Raw genomic sequence first — 19949 nt, forward strand, 5'->3', positions numbered from 1 at the left:
GCAATTTTCCCTCAACCGAAGTAACACCTAGGAGCCCGCAGCAAACTCGACGGTCGTCTGGGATTACTTCCATGGTTTAAAGGTGGTCGTCTACATTTTTGATTTTTTTCAATAATCTTAATTATGGTTAGATTTTGCTAAAAAAAAAGTTATGTCAGATGATGAATGAACCATGGGGAAAAAAGTTATAGAAAACAAAATATGTAAAAAAAGATTTTATTTTTGGGTAGCGTAACTCACGCTTCCAATATTTTGTTTTCTGTTTGCTGAGAACATGTGCTTTGCCTAAAAATACTGACCAATCAAATTCATGTCACTATGCTTATAGCCACGCCCAAACAAGTGCAGCAACAGTTTGACACTGGAGCGCTGTCCACGCTTTTTTTTACACACACACACTGACACATACACACACACACACACACACACACACACATACACTGACACACACACACACACACACACACACACACACGCACGCACGCACGCACGCACGCACACACACACACACACACACACACACAAAACGTTTCTTACAAAACAATCCAGAAACCATATTCTTTTCCACAAAAGGAACTCTGACTGGCTGTATTCGGTCAGTAATAGTTAAGTATGTACACATCGTCACACATTGCGTCAATAGAAGCAGCTCCTTTGTAGCCATGCAGAGAAAAATGTGACTTTTTATATTTAGTCAAGCTTTGACTAAATATTTTAACATCGAGGGGGAATCGAAACGAGGGTCGTGGTGTATGTGCGTGCGTGTGTGTGTGTGTGTGTGTGTGTCTGTGTGTCCGTGTGTGTGTGTAGAGCGATTCAGACTAAACTACTGGACCGATCTTTATGAAATTTGACATGAGAGTTCCTGGGTATGAAATCCCCGAACGTTTTTTTCATTTTTTTTATAAATGTCTTTGATGACGTCATATCCGACTTTTCGTGAAAGTTGAGGCGGCACTGTCACGCCCTCATTTTTCAACCAAATTGGTTGAAATTTTGGTCAAGTAATCTTCGACGAAGTCCGGGGTTCGGTATTGCATTTCAGCTTGGTGGCTTAAAAATTAATTAATGACTTTGGTCATTAAAAATCTGAAAATTGTAAAAAAAAATAAAAATTTATAAAACGATCCAAATTTACGTTTATCTTATTCTCCATCATTTGCTGATTCCAAAAACATATAAATATGTTATATTTGGATTAAAAACAAGCTCTGAAAATTAAATATATAAAATTATTATCAAAATTAAATTGTCCAAATCAATTTAAAAACACTTTCATCTTATTCCTTGTCGGTTCCTGATTCCAAAAACATATAGATATGATATGTTTGGATTAAAAACACGCTCAGAGAGTTAAAACAAAGAGAGGTACAGAAAAGCGTGCTATCCTTCTTAGCGCAACTACTACCCCGCTCTTCTTGTCAATTTCACTGCCTTTGCCATGAGCGGTGGCCTGACGATGCTACGAGTAAAATGGCATTGCGTTTCATTCTGTGAGTTCGACAGCTACTTGACTAAATATTGTATTTTCGCCTTACGCGACTTGTTTGTATTCTGCACACGCCTTGAAGAAAAACATACATCTGTTAACTGGAGCGCGACGCACGTGTTGGTTCCTTTCCGCACTGTCCGATCTCTCTGTTCAATGCCTATATTCCCCACTCTTGTTTTGTTCAAAGTATTTCTTTATAAACACGCTACATCATCATCATCACGAAGTCGTAAGATCAACATCACTGAAGCGGAAGGAAACAAAGACAGGACATAAAGAAAATGCACCAAAGAAGACATTAACGTGTCAGTTTGGAGGAACGATAAATTGTTTTTAAACTGAAGGTGAGGCGATGGTATTTAGGACTGGACAAGGATGGTGAGGAAGGGGGAAGGAATGGAGATAGCGGATGTGGGCGGGGCCTAGAAGTAAGGAGGGAGGGGGGAGGGTGTTGTAGTGGAGGTTTTGGCGCCAAACTTTCTGGCAAGTGAGTGCCAGAGGATACAGTTCAGACGCGGTCCAGTCCAGACCCCTGTAAGTCACTCCAGAACACGCGTTCGGAATGCACGATAAGCGCGCGTGCTGATACGGTTAGTTAAACACCTCCCTCGGCCTTCGGAAATTTGACACTGAGAGCCGAAGTCGCAGCTCTGCCCAGTCCATAACTGATAAAACAAGAGGCACATACAATACACGGGGGTAGAGGAGACGAAATAGGTGAACAAGAATAATCAGATATGTAATAGTTTTACTGCATTATAACAAACATTTAGTGTTAATGCTGCTACATTTAAATTAAAGCCATGTTTTTTTTTAAGGTGTTGTTCTTTGAGCAGTCGCTGTTATTCAGAATAGTCCGGCGCCTGTGGGTGGACATGAATTGCGAAAGCTGTTCCGAGAAAGGTTTAAAAATATTTATCAATTTTAAAAGGAATATAAAAAGGAAAAACATCAATCTACATACAAGTAAAGGCTGTAGTTATCTGTCTGTCGTGAAAAAGGAACTTCGAAATTGTGATCGAAATTCGGCTTTTCGTTCATGCTGCCGCTGATTTCGTGTGTGTATCTGCATGTATCGCATTTACTGAAAAGTTGCTGAGATATATGTATGAATTCTCATTTACACCCAGTGTGTAAGGAAAACATTGAATATATATGTGTGACTCTGTGTGTGTGTGTGTGTGTGTGTGTGTGTGTGTGTGTGTGTGTGTGTCAGTGTGTGTATGTGTCTGTTATTGCTGAGCATAAGTCATAATGATTCAAAAAGTTCAGAAAGCCTGCACTTGGTCAGATATGTATCTTTCAACCTTTCAGCTGAGTAAACTTTGATCAGTCTTTCTGTGCTCGAAGTTTAAAACAAGTCGCGTAAGGTGAAAATACAATATTTAGTCAAGTAGCTGTCGAACTCACAGAATGAAACTGAACGCAATGCCATTTTTCAGCAAGACCGTATACTCGTAGCATCGTCAGTCCACCGCTCATGGCAAAGGCAGTGAGATTGACAAGAAGAGCGGGGTAGTAGTTGCGCTAAGAAGGATAGCACGCTTTTCTGTACCTCTCTTTGTTTTAACTTTCTGAGCGTGTTTTTAATCCAAACATATCATATCTATATGTTTTTGGAATCAGGAACCAACAAGGAATAAGATGAAAGTGTTTTTGAATTGATTTCAAAAATTTAATTTTGATAATAATTTTTATATATTTAATTTTCAGAGCTTGTATTTAATCCAAATATTTATATGTTTTTGGAATCAGCAAATGATGGAGAATAAGATGAATGTAAATTGGGATCGTTTTATAAAAAAAATATCTTTTTTACAATTTTCAGATTTTTAATGACCAAAGTCATCAATTAATTTTTAAGCCACCACGCTGAAATGCAATACCGAAGTCCGGGCTTCGTCGAAGATTACTTGACCAAAATTTCAACCAATTTGGTTGAAAAATGAGGGCGTGACAGTGCCGCCTCAACTTTCACGAAAAGCCGGATATGACGTCATCAAAGACATTTATCAAAAAAATGAAAAAAACGTTCGGGGATTTCATACCCAGGAACTCTCATGTCAAATTTCATAAAGATCGGTCCAGTAGTTTAGTCTGAATCGCTCTACACACACACACACACACACACACACACACGCACACACGCACACACGCACACACGCACATACACCACGACCCTCGTTTCGATTCCCCCTCGATGTTAAAATATTTAGTCAAAACTTGACTAAATATAAACAAGTCGCGTAAGGCGAAAATACAATATTTAGTCAAGTAGCTGTCGAACTCACAGAATGAAACTGAACGCAATGCCATTTTTCAGCAAGACCGTATACTCGTAGCATCGTCAGTCCACCGCTCATGGCAAAGGCAGTGAAATTGACAAGAAGAGCGGGGTAGTAGTTGCGCTAAGAAGGATAGCACGCTTTTCTGTACCTCTCTTTGTTTTAACTTTCTGAGCGTGTTTTTAATCCAAACATATCATATCTATATGTTTTTGGAATCAGGAACCGACAAGGAATAAGATGAAAGTGTTTTTAAATTGATTTGGACAATTTAATTTTGATAATAATTTTTATATATTTAATTTTCAGAGCTTGTTTTTAATCCGAATATAACATATTTATATGTTTTTGGAATCAGCAAATGATGGAGAATAAGATAAACGTAAATTTGGATCGTTTTATAAATTTTTATTTTTTTTTACAATTTTCAGATTTTTAATGACCAAAGTCATTAATTAATTTTTAAGCCACCAAGCTGAAATGCAATACTGAAGTCCGGGCTTCGTCGAAGATTACTTGACCAAAATTTGAACCAATTTAGTTGAAAAATGAGGGCGTGACAGTGCCGCCTCAACTTTCACGAAAAGCCGGATATGACGTCATCAAAGACATTTATCAAAAAAATGAAAAAAACGTTCGGGGATTTCATACCTAGGAACTCTCATGTCAAATTTCATAAAGATCGGTCCAGTAGTTTAGTCTGAATCGCTCTACACACACACACAGACACACACACACACGCACACACGCACACACACACGCACATACACCACGACCCTCGTTTCGATTCCCCCTCGATGTTAAAATATTTAGTCAAAACTTGACTAAATATAACAAGTCGCGTAAGGCGAAAATACAATATTTAGTCAAGTAGCTGTCGAACTCACAGAATGAAACTGAACGCAAAGCAACGCAGCAAGACCGTATACTCGTAGCATCGTCACTCCACCGCCCGTGGCAAAGGCAGTGCACGTGGAATTGACAAGAAGAGCGGGGTATTCGTTGCGCTGAGAAGGATAGCACGCTTTTCTGTACCTCTCTTCGTTTTAACTTTCTGAGCGTGTTTTTAATCCAAACATATCATATCTATATATTTTTGGAATCAGGAACCGACAAGGAATAAGATGAAAGTGTTTTTAAATTGATTTCGAAAAAAAAATTTTGATAATAATTTTTATATATTTAATTTTCAGAGCTTGTTTTTAATCCGAATATAACATATTTATATGTTTTTGGAATCAGCAAATAATGGCAAATAAGATAAACGTAAATTTGGATCGTTTTATAAATTTTTATTTTTTTTTACAATTTTCAGATTTTTAATGACCAAAGTCGTTAATTAATTTTTAAGCCACCAAGCTGAAATGCAATACCGAACCCCGGGCTTCGTCGAAGATTACTTGACCAAAATTTCAACCAATTTGGTTGAAAAATGAGGGCGTGACAGTGCCGCCTCAACTTTCACGAAAAGCCGGATATAACGTCATCAAAGACATTTATCAAAAAAATGAAAAAAAACGTTCGGGGATTTCATACCCAGGAACTCTCATGTCAAATTTCATAAAGATCGGTCCAGTAGTTTAGTCTGAATCGCTCTACACACACACACACACGCACACACACACACACACACACACGCACATACACCACGACCCTCGTTTCGATTCCCCCTCGATGTTAAAATATTTAGTCAAAACTTGACTAAATATAACAAGTCGCGTAAGGCGAAAATACAATATTTAGTCAAGTAGCTGTCGAACTCACAGAATGAAACTGAACGCAACGCAACGAAGCAAGACCGTATACTCGTAGCATCGTCACTCCACCGCCCGTGGCAAAGGCAGTGCACGTGGAATTGACAAGAAGACCGGGGTATTCGTTGCGCTGAGAAGGATAGCACGCTTTTCTGTATGGCATTCCGTTTGTCAAATAATTATTTGGATACTTTTTCATGTTTTTTTCACCAGTTTTAGCTAAATAATCATTATTTAGAAGCTCATGTGCTAAATAAGTAATTGTTATAAACAATGTAAAACAATTCTAAATAATTTTTTATTTACGTAAACCATTCATTATTTACCTAAACAATTCATTGTTTACGTAAATAATTCATTGTTTACGTAAATAATGATTTATTTACGTAAACAATATATTATTTAGATTTATATTACATTGTTTATAAACAATCAGCAATGTTTCTAAATAAATCATTATTTACGTAAACAATGAATTATTTACGTAAATAATTCATTGTTTACGTAAATAATGATTTATTTACGTAAACAATATATTATTTAGACTTATAATACATTGTTTATAAACAATGAGCAATGTTTCTAAATAAATCATTATTTACGTAAACAATGAATTGTTTAGCCAAGACATTTTCCATTATTTAGGGGTTTCTAGGATTCGCTTCTGAACTAAGTTTTATGTCTTTCAGTGATTACTATAATTGAATACAAGGTCTCTCCACACACTCTTATCTTAAAATAGCTGTTGTTTGGATATTATTTTGTTTATTTTACAAGCCGAGTACGAAAATAACTGATCTCAAACACAGTCAAAGGTCAAGGTCAATTAAGGGTTTTCTCTGCCGGGAGTGTTTAGTGTTTGCATTTTCTTGCTTGAAGTTGTTGAAACACAGTATTTTCCCCTTATGTTCTCTGTTCTGTTTATGTCCCAACAACATGCCTGTCTTTCCATTTCTCTTCCTTTCATCGTTTCATTTCAAAGAGAAAAGTAAAAACAGCTGTGAACCGTTGAAAAACGGGAAACAATGCCTCCTGGAGTGACTTCCCTTGCCTTGAAAGCAAGATGGAGAAACAGCGACCGGGCAAGAAGCGAACATATTCTGAGCGATTGTTACCAGAGGAGAGGCGGCGATACCATCAGAAGATTTTGGAGAGTGATGGGAATGATCCGTATGACATTCCAACCAGGTGCTGGTCAGCAAATCCGGACGATCTGCCAGAGCTGAGTTACATCAACATCGTAAATTATTTTGTGCTTGGCAAGAACTGAGAAGAGTGCATGTTGCTGAAAGCTTACAAACGTTTGGATTCCTACCGACTTTTTGTCTCTGGCTGGGTGAGGGATGTCAAGCGCTACAGCCCTGATGGCTGTCAAAACTCTGTCATTTCTGCAAAGGTAAGAATGTGCTTTCAGTTTATAAATATAATAATGAATGAACGTGAGTGTTCTCTGTCTTGTGTTGCAGATTTCACTTGTAAGTTGCAGTTCAGGATATTGTGTTGAGGCTTTGTCTTTAATATATTCTTCGCTTTAGTTTGTATTCTGGACTACGACAAAAGCTGTAGATAGTCTTGAATATATTTATATTTTGAAATAGCTTGCAAAATATTATATTTATATATAATTATAATGAGCTTCATGTTCATATTCAGTTAAAAATCTGTTGTTTACTTTTCATTGTTAATGTTGTAAAGCACATTGACATTATGTGCGTCTTAGAGTTATATTCATTCGATTGACCTAGCTGAATGCTGATTTGTGCGATCTTCAATTTATGTTTCAGGTTCTTCATTCACAACGCCTTAATGAACCAGCACTTTCTCCTTGGACCATCGCCACTTTTGATGGCAACATACTGTCAGCACACTGTACCTGCATGGCCGGAGTTGGAGAAACCTGCATGGCCGGAGTTGGAGAAACCTGCACACACGTCCCTTCACCTTCAAGGAGTCAGCTGTTGAGTGTGTGTGACAGACCGCCATTTCTGTTTGGAATCTAACAGTGAGGAGATGCTTTGTCTGCGCAAGGACCACCCATACTTAAAAGTTAAATAGTCAAGTACCGGTACAGTGCCAGATTGTTATGACCAGTTCCTCCTACTGCGATTTCATGGTGTGGACTACTGTGGATAAAGTTATTGTCTGAGTATTGCCTGACTGTGATTTTTGGGCAATGTGTGTGGAGAAAGCTTTGAAAGTGTTCAGACTCGCAGTTTTTCCAGAGCTAGTTGGAAACTGGCTGGACAGAGAAGCTGAGCCTCTACAAGCAGTGGATGTGAACCAGGAGCAGCTGCAAACACAAGCCGTGAAACGCAGCAAGAAACAGTGACAATGCCAGACTCGCTTGCTCATGTGTGTGGGAAAACAAACATCATGTATGACTGTACACACAGAAAGTGGCCAGTAGTAAAGTTGTAAAGAGGGAGAGAAAAGAGGGCATGTAATGTTTTAAATCACAGTTCACACTCACAGAGAAGTCATTGTTCCATTCTTGTTTCATTTTATTCTTAAAGTAAAATCATGCACAGATGTAGGCATACATTTTGTTTAGGATCACTGACCACAATACAAAATCAAGTGCTACAAGTATAAATTATGATGCATACAGGACATTATTTTGTGATTGTTTTACATCCACTGCTGTGAATAACAAAGAATCATGAGCAGTTTGATTATCAACTTATTCAGCCAGGTATATTGTTCATTCTCCTTGTTCAATGTTTCCAGTGACACGGATTGGCTGCTTGATTTAGGGAACAAATAAGAGTGTGTGGTCCAGCGTAGTTCTGCATCAGTACAGTCAAGTAATACAGTGTTTAAATTGGCAGTGGAACTGAAAGTTAGTTTCTATTATCAACTAGTTCTGTTTTGATGACAACAAAATTGAACACACTTATTTCTGCAAAAAAGCGCACAGGTCTATTTATCATAATGAATAGTTAATGACTCACATGCCCACAGTATGTTATTTCAATTTTGAACATTTAGTGAAAGTGTTCTTCTCTTCACTTTGGCTTGATACCTGCAATACTGGTAGTGGTATGTTCAGTGTTGCTTGAAGTTGCATGTTATTGGTAGTTTAAATGTGTGCTCGCATTTCAAGTGTAGGCCATTTAATTTTGCAATGCTCCTGATCTTGTTTCCTGTGTAGAGCTATTTTGAGGTTAATCAGCATAATTCAACCTTTGTCAGTTGTGTCAATACATGTCACATTTATGCAAAATGATTTCAAAGTGTATGTTAATGTGGTGTGTGTGTGTGTGTGTGTGTGTGTGATAGAAAGAGTGAAATCTGCTCTTGAAATGGAAGGAAATAGCAGCAGGTCAGATCATATACACATGATACATGTATGTGTATTCAAATTCAAGATTCCATCCAGTGAAAACATAACAGAAAAACTGTTGCTACTGCTCATGTGAGACACCTGCATCAGAATTAGATACAATACACCACAGTTTAATTAACACATTCTTTAAACAATGCCTTTATCTTCAAATTCAAGATTCCGTCCAGTGAAAACATAATAACAGAAAGACTATTGCTACTGCTCATGAGAGACATCAGAATCAGATACAAGACACCACAGTTCAGGGGTGTTGCTAGACATTTTTATGTTGGGACATTTGGCCAAAACTGTCAGAATGCTTTAGGACATTTTGAAAAAATTTCGGCCATTATTTTGGCTCATCGAAAGTCACCGCAACATTGAAGCACAAGAGGTAATCATTGTCTTAGGAACACAGAACATATGTTGCATACTGCAACTGAAACAATCAGCTTTGTTGATTTAAGTAAAACACAAAGACACCAATTCTTTAAAACTTTTTCAAACCTTTAACTTTAATGTTTTGAAAGTAAAACAATAAAACTCTTCCAATCTTGACAAGCCTTTCAGTTGGAAATATGACTGGTAAAACACCAATAAAACATAAACACACTCTGACACCGTCACATAACATTGTGATTTTATCCATTGTTTTGAAGGTTTCCTGATACACGAGCACATCTATGGATCTTGCATGGTCTTTGCTAGCGAGGTGGTCAGTTAATGCTGAAATTTTGGCAACCTCCCCTGGTGAAAATATTTTTACATCCACCGTTCTTGCACAGTTTGCAAAACATGGACCCACCCTCATAGCTAAGCCATGGGTGTAGGCCTAGGGTGAGCCAATTTGCTTGAAAACCACGATTTGGATGTCGCTTTTCAATCTCAGCAGATGTCGATACGCCGGTGAATGTGACTGTCCTCTGCTAAGCTTGTGTCGTCTGCTTCCATCGACTCGACAACACTACCCCTATCACTCACACTGTCCACGTTCGCGGTGTTGCTGTTATTTTTTTCAGAAGCACCTACCTTGGCGAAGGGTAGCACACCGTGGCCACTGATCAATTGAGTTTTTTTCTTCTTTTTTGGTTGCGACATGATGTTCGGCGAACGCAAACGCTGAGCCTGAGCGGTCCGCAGAAAGTGTGGTTTCCCTTGTCGAAACCACTCTGGCAGCTATAGTTTTTGTCAATGGCTTGCGCTCAAAACACTGATGTTTCGTTCTTGGTATTCACGAAGAAAATAAACGCCAGTCAGTTGTCTAAGTACATCGGCAGCAGTTTTATCAATCAATCAATCAATGACGCTTATATCGCGCATATTCCGTGGGTACAGTTCTAGGCGCTCTGCAGTAATGCCGTGTGAGATGAAATTTTATACGGCCAGTAATTGCAGCCATTTCGGCGCATATTTACCTTTCACGGCCTATTATTCCAAGTCACACGGGTATAGGTAGACAATTATTAACCGGCTGTGCCTAAGCAATTTTGCCAGGAAAGACCCTTTTGTCAATCGTGGGATCTTTAACGTGCACACCCAATGTAGTGTACACGGGGGGGGGAGTTCGGACACCGAAGAGAGTCTGCACACAAAGTTGACTCTGAAATAAATTTCCGCCGAACCTGGGATCGAACTCACGCTGACAGCGGCCAACTGAATGCAAATCCAGCGCGCTACAAACTGAGCTATATCCCCGCCCAAAAGCCTGACCAATAAAAAACCCGGACAAACCTTGGCCGATTCAGACGAATACTCTTCGGACATTTGGCCGATAAGTACATGAAAGTTTCGGCCAAAGTAAAAAAAAAATCGGCGATTCGCCGAAGGGCCGATCCAAACGACACCCCTGGAGTTTAATTAACATATTCTTTAGTCTAAACAATGCCTTCAGTTTGAACACTAGGCTGTGCAAACATTGACAAGCCCAGATGATAAAGTGACTATTTTGTCCAGTGTTACCACTTCTTCCTCTTCCCTTGCAAACAAAAGATCAGTCAGAATATCAGAGTTCAAAATTGTGTACTTTCCCCAAAGAATACCGATAACTCGCTCAACATAAATTCTCAGATTAGCTAGTTTGCGTGTTGACTATCTCATAAGCTGTAAGCTGACTCTTCTTTCTTGTAAAGGCAGGGATTTTCACTTGTGCACCTCTCATAGCCACTAGTTCATTAATGTCAAATCCCCTGTCGGCCAAAATGACATCATTTTGTACAATATTGTCTAGATACCCACTATTTGCAGTGATGTGCTTGTCACTTGAAAGCCCACCCCACCCTTTAGAAATAAAAGAAATATGGCCTTGAGGTGTAATTGATATTAGGTATTTAATTTATGGTGCACAAAATTGGTATTACTATCGTTAACAGTTATACAGGGTTTTAAAACTATCGTTAACTGTTATACTTATATATAGAGTTTCAAAACTATCGTTATCTGTTATATATAGTTTCAAAACTATCGTTAACTGTTAAATAGAGTTTTGAAACTATCGTTAACTGTTATATAGAGTTTTGAAACTATCGTTATCTGTTATATAGAGTTTCAAAACTATCGTTAACTGTTAAATAGAGTTTCGAAACTATCGTTAACTGTTATTTAGAGTTATAATATATCAATAGCGCGTTTGTGCGCGCTATTGCTAAAACTATGAATAACAGATAACGAGGGTTTCGCAAAACGGCGGCATGGTGCGCGCAAGTGATATTACTATCGTTAACTGTTATATAGAGTTTCTAAAAATAGCGATGGCGTGGTCGGATGTTTTGATGCCGGCAAAATGGCTGCTGAACGTTTCGTTCGAGCAGAGACATGTCTCTGGTTCGAGCGAATTTGCACTAAATTACTACAACATGATTTAGTAGATCAGGGATCGCGTTTACGCACGATTTTTGCGTATTTGACGCATTTTAAAAGTCGTTGGCGCGTTTTTTTCGCCGCGCCGCGTAAGCCATACGCAAAAATATTGTAACTTTTTCTTGTCTTCACGCAGCGCTTTTGCTCTGACTTAATAATCACCCGATCCTGAAACTGACTATAGGGCTCGAGAAGTGACGACACACATGAAATCTGCGCGTCAAAACTAAAGTCTGTTTCTTTTTGCATCGAAGTATCGCAAACGAACGTAACGAGGGTATTACCAGATAATGTCTTGTCGGATAATGAAACAGACATTAGCTGCTCTCCCATCTCGCGCTTCCAAAAGGCGGAAAGTGTGTCTAGTCGTATTAGAGCGGGAAACAAACTTGCAAGGCCCGAAGGTTGGAGACAGCAGGGGTGTTATTCGACAGGCGTGCGCGGAGTTCGACAGGAAAACTCGCTGTATTTAGGTAAGGAGTGTCTTTAAGTCTTTCGTGCGTGTTTTGTTTGTGTCTGTACGTGTGTTCGTAGTACGCAAAAATATTGGTCCGTGACGCGTTTTTTTCGTTTCGTTGCGTATGACTTACGCGTTTTTTAAAAAGCTAGCGCGATCCCTGGTAGATCATATTCAACTAACTGTCGTCTGATAAGTCCATCATTTCGCTGCTTCGTTTAATCAAGTAATCAAATCTTCGTTACAGCTAGGACGCTTCCTGTTTTCACAGAAATATTGGTCAGTGTCAGCTTGACCCGTTCTAGCTACCGCGCTGTGTGCGGGTCAGTTTGTACACATACGGCTGGCATGCATGCAGTGGGCAACGGTACACGATGCGAAAGCATGCAGTGTTTTCCAAAACGCGCCTTGGGGGATGTCACTCGGGAAACACGTTGTTTTGTGTTTGTTTTGAAAAAACCCCACTGTTTTGTGTAGTGCGTCATGGTCTTTTCCGCGAATATTCAGTAGGCCTACCGTCTTCAAACCGCACACGTGGAAAACGGTACGGCCGAAAGTACAAATGATAAAGCTAATATTAAACAAACTCAACAATGATTTGAGAAGACGACAACAGAAGAACGGTCACTAACTAAATAATGTTGTAGTTTTTTAAATTATGTTTCTAGTTAAAATGTACATTTCGTAGCAAAAAGACAGTTTTGCAATGGCATTTCAGGGTTTTCCCATTTGGGAACGATACCAACGCGCTTTTGATAAAACTATCGTTAGCTGTTATATAGAGTTTCTGAAACTCTATATAACAGATAACGATAGTTTCGAAACTCTACATAACAGTTAACGATAGTAATATCAATTTGGCGCACCATATTAATTGTATTGTTGTGCTTGTAGTTAGACCAGGTGAGTGCACTAGCGCTATAGCATCAACACTGGAGGGTCTCTCAATGAATATATTTCAAAACAGTCAATAATGGACACTACTCTGTTCCATGGATAGGGAAGGAACTGTGGCGGTATACTTGTCTTTATACTTTGCCTGTCTGGCCAGAAAACAAGTGGCTGCAGTCTGTGGTAGTGGTACATGATATGCACAGTCTCGTGAAAAACTTTGCTGGCAGATGTTCTTGACACAGAAAAGATATATGCCAGGTGTTGCAGAGGTGTGTTAAGGCGTATATATGCATGAATGAGAGCTTGAAACTGTGTCAGTGCTCTGCGCGAGTGTGTTGGCAAATGCGATGCAAGAAAATCGGGGATATAGCTCAGTTGGTAGCGTGCTGGATTTGTATTCAGTTGGCCGTTGTCAGCGCGAGTTCGATCCCAGGTTCGGCGGAAATTTATTTCAGAGTCAACTTTGTGTGCAGACTCTCTTCGGTGTCCGAACTCCCCCCCCCCCCCCCCCCCCCCTTGTACACTACATTGGGTGTGCACGTTAAAGATCCCACGATTGACAAAAGGGTCTTTCCTGGCAAAATTGCTTAGCCACATTTAATAATTGTCTACCTATACCCGTGTGACTTGGAATAATAGGCCGTGAAAGGTAAATATGCGCCGAAATGGCTGCAATCTACTGGCCGTATAAAATTTCATCTCACACGGCATCACTGCAGAGCGCCTAGAACTGTACCCACGGAATATGCGCGATATAAGCCTCATTGATTGATTGATTGATTGATTGATTGAAAATCAAATAATGTAACAAGTGTGAAGAAATTAGAAATCCCAGTAAAATATCGTACAGTATCGTCATTGTCCCTCAAAGATTCAAGTGTCATTTTTTTCTTGGCAAGTTCGTCTTTAAGTTCCCGAGTTTCTAGCACCAGCCTGTTAAGTTCATCCCGTAGCTGCTTTTCTTCATCTTTAGAAATACAGGCAAAATTGTCATAGGTTTCAGTCTGGCAATAAGTACCGCCACAGTCACCTCTCTCGGGAAGAGGAGCAGCCAGTTCTGCTGTATCCGAAGTACCTTCACCGTCGCCATCACCAGCATCCTCTGCTAAATTAGGGTGAGAAGGACAAGGAGTTGACTCACTCCCCACAAGCTTCTTCCTCTCCTTCAGTCCTTGAGTCTCTGGTACTGTCCTTGTTGGCTGTCAGGCTGTGTCCCTGCACCATACCCAAGTTTCAAAGTAGGTGTCCAGCTCGGACTGTTTACTTCCCACAGATGGTTGCCCTGCAGAAAAAATCAAAGGCAAATGTATTGTAAATTATGGATTGGGAGTTATTTTAAAAATAAGTCGCCCAAACAAAATGAATGAGTAAATCTCGACACAGATCTACCCTTTAAAACTGAACTATGAAGTTGTATCAACAATGACCATTTAGTGTTCAAATAAATTCTGATTATCAAATCCAAGTATTTCACACATATGGCATTCTCACAAGTCATGGTTTTGGGCAACCATGATAAGTTGTTACACTGAGAGTAAGTGTAAGACTGACTCACTCAGTCATAGACTGCACTCGGTGCAGGACTGACCGACTGTCCGCACACTACCATTACAACACAGCTTGCATAAAACACAGACTAACCAAGGCAGGTGAACAAAAGCATGAGTACTTACCATTGACAAAATGATCAGAGCACACGTAATAATCTCCTAGCTGTTGATTCAAAGTTGAAATTCTTCAGCTGAAGCTGTGCCAACCATTCTCGCCGGCGTCGTGCAGTCAAATCCCTTGTCTCTTTGCCCTTTCCGTTGACAACAAAGAAAAGAATCTTCTGTCCCTATCTCTATCTTGTCTGTTATGGCAATGTTTAACACTACAACTAGAGACCATGTCGATAAATGCGAGAGATTCAGAGTGCAGATTTCGCGTGTTGCCTTCTCGCGAGTTCCGCCGGAATGCATGGGGCAAGGCCGGACAACTCTGCACACGACTGTGTGACGTCATCGCGTCAGAGCTCATACCAAGTTGTGGTGTGTTGTGTAACCTACAGATAACAAAAAGTTTAATCATGCAGTAAGAGAAATGGAAAGAGAAACAAACAGTTTTTGTTGAGACAGAACAGAACACTTAGGACGGAAAACTTTTTTTCAACAACTTCCAGGGAGAGAATGCAAACACTAAACACTCCCGGTCATGACCTTGACCTTTTGTTTGTTTTCGCATTCAGTTCTTTTCGTACGGCAATTTCAGCTTGTAAAATAAACAAATTTACGAACATTTTCTGATAAATAATGTTTGGAGATACCTTGTATTGAATTATAGTATATACACAAAGAAAAAAAATGAAGCTTAGAAGTCAATTCTTGATTCCCCTAAATAATGAAAACTGCTTTCCCTAAACAATGAATTGTTTACGTAAATAATTCATTGTTTACGTAAATAATGATTTATTTAGAAACATTGCTGATTGTTTATAAACAATGTAATATAAGTCTAAATAATATATTGTTTACGTAAATAAATCATTATTTACGTAAACAATGAATTATTTACGTAAATAATTCATTGTTTACGTAAATAATGATTTATTTAGAAACATTGCTGATTGTTTATAAACAATGTAATATAAGTCTAAATAATATATTGTTTACGTAAATAAATCATTATTTACGTAAACAATGAATTATTTACGTAAACAATGAATTGTTTAGGTAAATAATGAATGGTTTACGTAAATAAAAAATTATTTAGAATTGTTTTACATTGTTTATAAACAATTACTTATTTAGCACATGAGCTTCTAAATAATGATTATTTAGCTAAAACTGGTGAAAAAAACATGAAAAAGTATTCAAATAATTATTTGACAAATGGAATGCCATATTACTGTACCTCTCTTCGTTTTAACTTTCTGAGCGTGTTTTTAATCCAAACATATCATATCTATATATTTTTGGAATCAGGAACAGACAAGTAATAAGATCAAAGTGTTTTTAAATTGATTTCGAAAAAAAATTTTGATAATAATTTTTATATATTTAATTTTCAGAGCTTGTTTTTAATCCGAATATAACATATTTATATGTTTTTGGAATCAGCAAATAATGGCAAATAAGATAAAAGTAAATTTGGATCGTTTTATAAATTTTTATTTTTTTTTACAATTTTCAGATTTTTAATGACCAAAGTCATCAATTAATTTTTAAGCCACCAAGCTGAAATGCAACACCGAACCCCGGGCTTCGTCGAAGAGTACCTGACCAAAATTTCAACCAATTTGGTTGAAAAATGAGGGCGTGACAGTGCCGCCTCAACTTTCACGAAAAGCCGGATATGACGTCATCAAAGACATTTATCAAAAAAAATGAAAAAAACGTTCGGGGATTTCATACCCAGGAACTCTCATGTCAAATTTCATAAAGATCGGTCCAGTAGTTTAGTCTGAATCGCTCTACACACACACACACACACACACACAGACACACAGACACACACACACACACACACACACACACACGCACATACACCACGACCCTCGTTTCGATTCCCCCTCGATGTTAAAATATTTAGTCAAAACTTGACTAAATATAACAAGTCGCGTAAGGCGAAAATACAATATTTAATCAAGTAGCTGTCGAACTCACAGAATGAAACTGAACGCAATGCCATTTTTCAGCAAGACCGTATACTCGTAGCATCGTCAGTCCACCGCTCATGGCAAAGGCAGTGAAATTGACAAGAAGAGCGGGGTAGTAGTTGCGCTAAGAAGGATAGCACGCTTTTCTGTACTTCTCTTTGTTTTAACTTTCTGAGCGTGTTTTTAATTCAAACATATCATATCTATATGTTTTTGGAATCAGGAACCGACAAGGAATAAGATGAAAGTGTTTTTAAATTGATTTGGACAATTTAATTTTGATAATAATTTTTATATATTTAATTTTCAGAGCTTGTTTTTAATCCGAATATAACATATTTATATGTTTTTGGAATCAGCAAATGATGGAGAATAAGATAAACGTAAATTTGGATCGTTTTATAAATTTTTATTTTTTTTAACAATTTTCAGATTTTTAATGACCAAAGTCATTAATTAATTTTTAAGCCACCAAGCTGAAATGCAATACCGAAGTCCGGGCTTCGTCGAAGATTACTTGACCAAAATTTCAACCAATTTGGTTGAAAAATGAGGGCGTGACAGTGCCGCCTCAACTTTCACGAAAAGCCGGATATGACGTCATCAAAGACATTTATCAAAAAAATGAAAAAAACGTTCGGGAATTTCATACCCAGGAACTCTCATGTCAAATTTCATAAAGATCGGTCCAGTAGTTTAGTCTGAATCGCTCTACACACACACACACACACACACACACACACACACACACACACACACACACACACACACACAGACACACACACACACACACGCACATACACCACGACCCTCGTTTCGATTCCCCCTCGATGTTAAAATATTTAGTCAAAACTTGACTAAATATAAAAACGGGCCTGGTTTGAGCAGTGACACAGGGAAATCTGTAGCCTACATCAAACCTCACTGCAGCCCTACACAGAGAGAAATTCTCTCCACAGAGTCTTCGGAGTTGTCAGTGTTTGGAAACTTGATAGTCTGCTACTGACGGTGGGAAAGTTCTTGACCGCAGCCATGGCAGGTCAAAATAACACACTGGGACCGAAGCCGCGGTGGAGCTTAATTGATACCGACATGGTTACTGCACAAACGGCTAGCTGAGCCCCTCCTCCTACTGCCACGTGCGAAGACTGCGATGGCGCGTGCTAGGACTGCGCCTGGACTGGATACACGCTCTTGCATTAGCGGCAAAGCAGCGGCAGCAGCAGCAGCAGCAGCATTGAAGTGCGCGCGTCGGAAATTGAACATTATTTGTCCCACCAACCAACCCCTATCTACCCATGGCAATTTGCTGGATTTCGTCCTATGTCGATAAAGACTTCTACTATGCCTTATCAAATGCATGATGTTTGCTTCTTATCACCTGATCATATTTCCATCGTACGTTTCCGTCGTTGGACGTATGTGTATTCTTTCACTTCATGGAAAAAGGGGGGGCTTATGTGTTTTCGTTAAATAACATGTTGTAATTGATTGAATTGTGTGTTGATTTGTTACCGATGTTAGTTTTAGGGTTTTTATTTTAATTTTATTACCGTAATGTTAATGTGTGTGGAGAAGTCCACAGACAACTGTATTGTTGATGTCCGTTAAGTGATATCAAATGTATGTATGTGTCTGTTGACCTGTATGAAAAAGAGGAAAGTAAATGGCCCCCCCCTGGTTTTGCCCAATGTACGAGACTCGTGAACAGTCGTTATCTCTTGGAATGTCTGCGAGAGAATGGAGGGAGAGTCACTGAGTACATCTCTGGGGCGAGAGTCTGTGTGTGGCCGTAGTGTGATTGTGTGTGGATAGGGAGTGGCCCACAAGGGCGGAGGGGGGAAGATGAGGGGAGGTGAGGGGGGGAGGTGCGTCAAGGAGCGGAAGTTTAACATCAACAAGACATAAACATTTTGTCTTTTTTTTTACGGTGGTAATGTTTGTCTATGCGTGTGTCTGCATAAAACAATAATGGGAAAATAAGAAAGAAGAAAGCTAGAGAGATAGAGGGGGAGAAAGTGAGAGAGGCAGTCTCTTTGAAAGAAACTAGGGGGGGGGGGGGGGGGAGGTAGGTTGAAAGCAAAGACAATTATGGGAAAATGATTTAGACTGAAGGGGAACGGAAGAATTCACGGACTTATATTACCTGGACAGCTGTCTTCGCGCCAGCTGCTCTTTGTCTCTGTTAATAACTGGCTTGAGCGGTCAAGGTCACCAAATGACTGTGTCGCTTACTTCCGGCGAATGCTCGAAATGGTGTTCAGAGAGAATCCTGATGCAGCGATGGATTCTTTTATTGAGCAGATAATCAATGTAAGTTTGCTTGTTTTTATTACAAAGGTGAGTTTCAGAATGAGTGGTTTAATTGTAGGAGTATTGTGAATCACTGATTCAATTACCAAACTGAAGTTGACAAGTGCATGTGTCACGGAACGCGAGTGACTGACGGACTGACTCGAGAAGTACGAGTTGCCACGTTTTTGTTGTTGTTTATTTTTTTTTAAAGATTATGAGAAGTTAAAATGTTTTGATGTGGCATTTCGTACGTCAGTTCACAAGAAACTTGTTTTGGTTGTAGCTAACGATTCCAATCCATTTTCTAAACATAACTAGAGCGAGAGAGAGGGATTGTAACTGTGTAAGAAAAGAAAAAGAAAAAGGGGGAGTTCTGATCACAGATGTTTGTGTTCTGACAACAATATGCAGTCTAAGAATTTTCATTTGTTTCTGAGAAGAGGGCAGTGCAAAAGGACAGCTTACGGCCTTAGGTGAAATTGAATTGCTTTCAGATTCAGTATCTTATATGAATATGAGGAGCCACAAGCACTTTGATAAAAACAAGAGGCGAAGCCTTCAAGGCTCCCGTAAGAAATCAACAAACAGTAACATAACACAAACTCACTCACTCCGTAACACACACACACAAACACACACACACACACACACACACACACACACACACACACACACGCACACACACACACACAGTTAAAACTAACGCATCATATCAACTCCATGTATAATTTTCAAAAGAAGGCAAACAGATAAAATGACTAGGGTAATAGGTTAGGTACCTGCCATGTGGGCACTTTTTCCACTGCTGTCCTCAGTCCTATACTTTTCATCAAGACTTGTCACCATGCCGAGTAGATCTAAATTCGGAAGTCTTCATGTGGCTGAGGCATATATCTGACATAGCGTCGATCTTGTTGTAGGTTAACCTCCTTTCTGAAACAAATGGCAAAATGC

General features: G+C 39.0%; 1 long non-coding RNA gene across 1 annotated transcript; it reads left to right on the forward strand.

Moving 5' to 3' along the window:
* The first annotated feature begins 6139 nt into the window (after positions 1 to 6139).
* LOC138948607 (uncharacterized) lies at positions 6140 to 8757 on the forward strand. Its single transcript, XR_011450035.1, has 2 exons — positions 6140 to 6927; positions 7316 to 8757. It is a non-coding gene; the product is annotated as an uncharacterized lncRNA (long non-coding RNA).
* Positions 8758 to 19949: the final 11192 nt, after the last annotated feature.

The sequence above is a fragment of the Littorina saxatilis genome, linkage group LG15, assembly GCF_037325665.1.
Source record: "Littorina saxatilis isolate snail1 linkage group LG15, US_GU_Lsax_2.0, whole genome shotgun sequence".
In the NCBI taxonomy this organism is placed as follows: Eukaryota; Metazoa; Mollusca; class Gastropoda; order Littorinimorpha; family Littorinidae; genus Littorina; species Littorina saxatilis.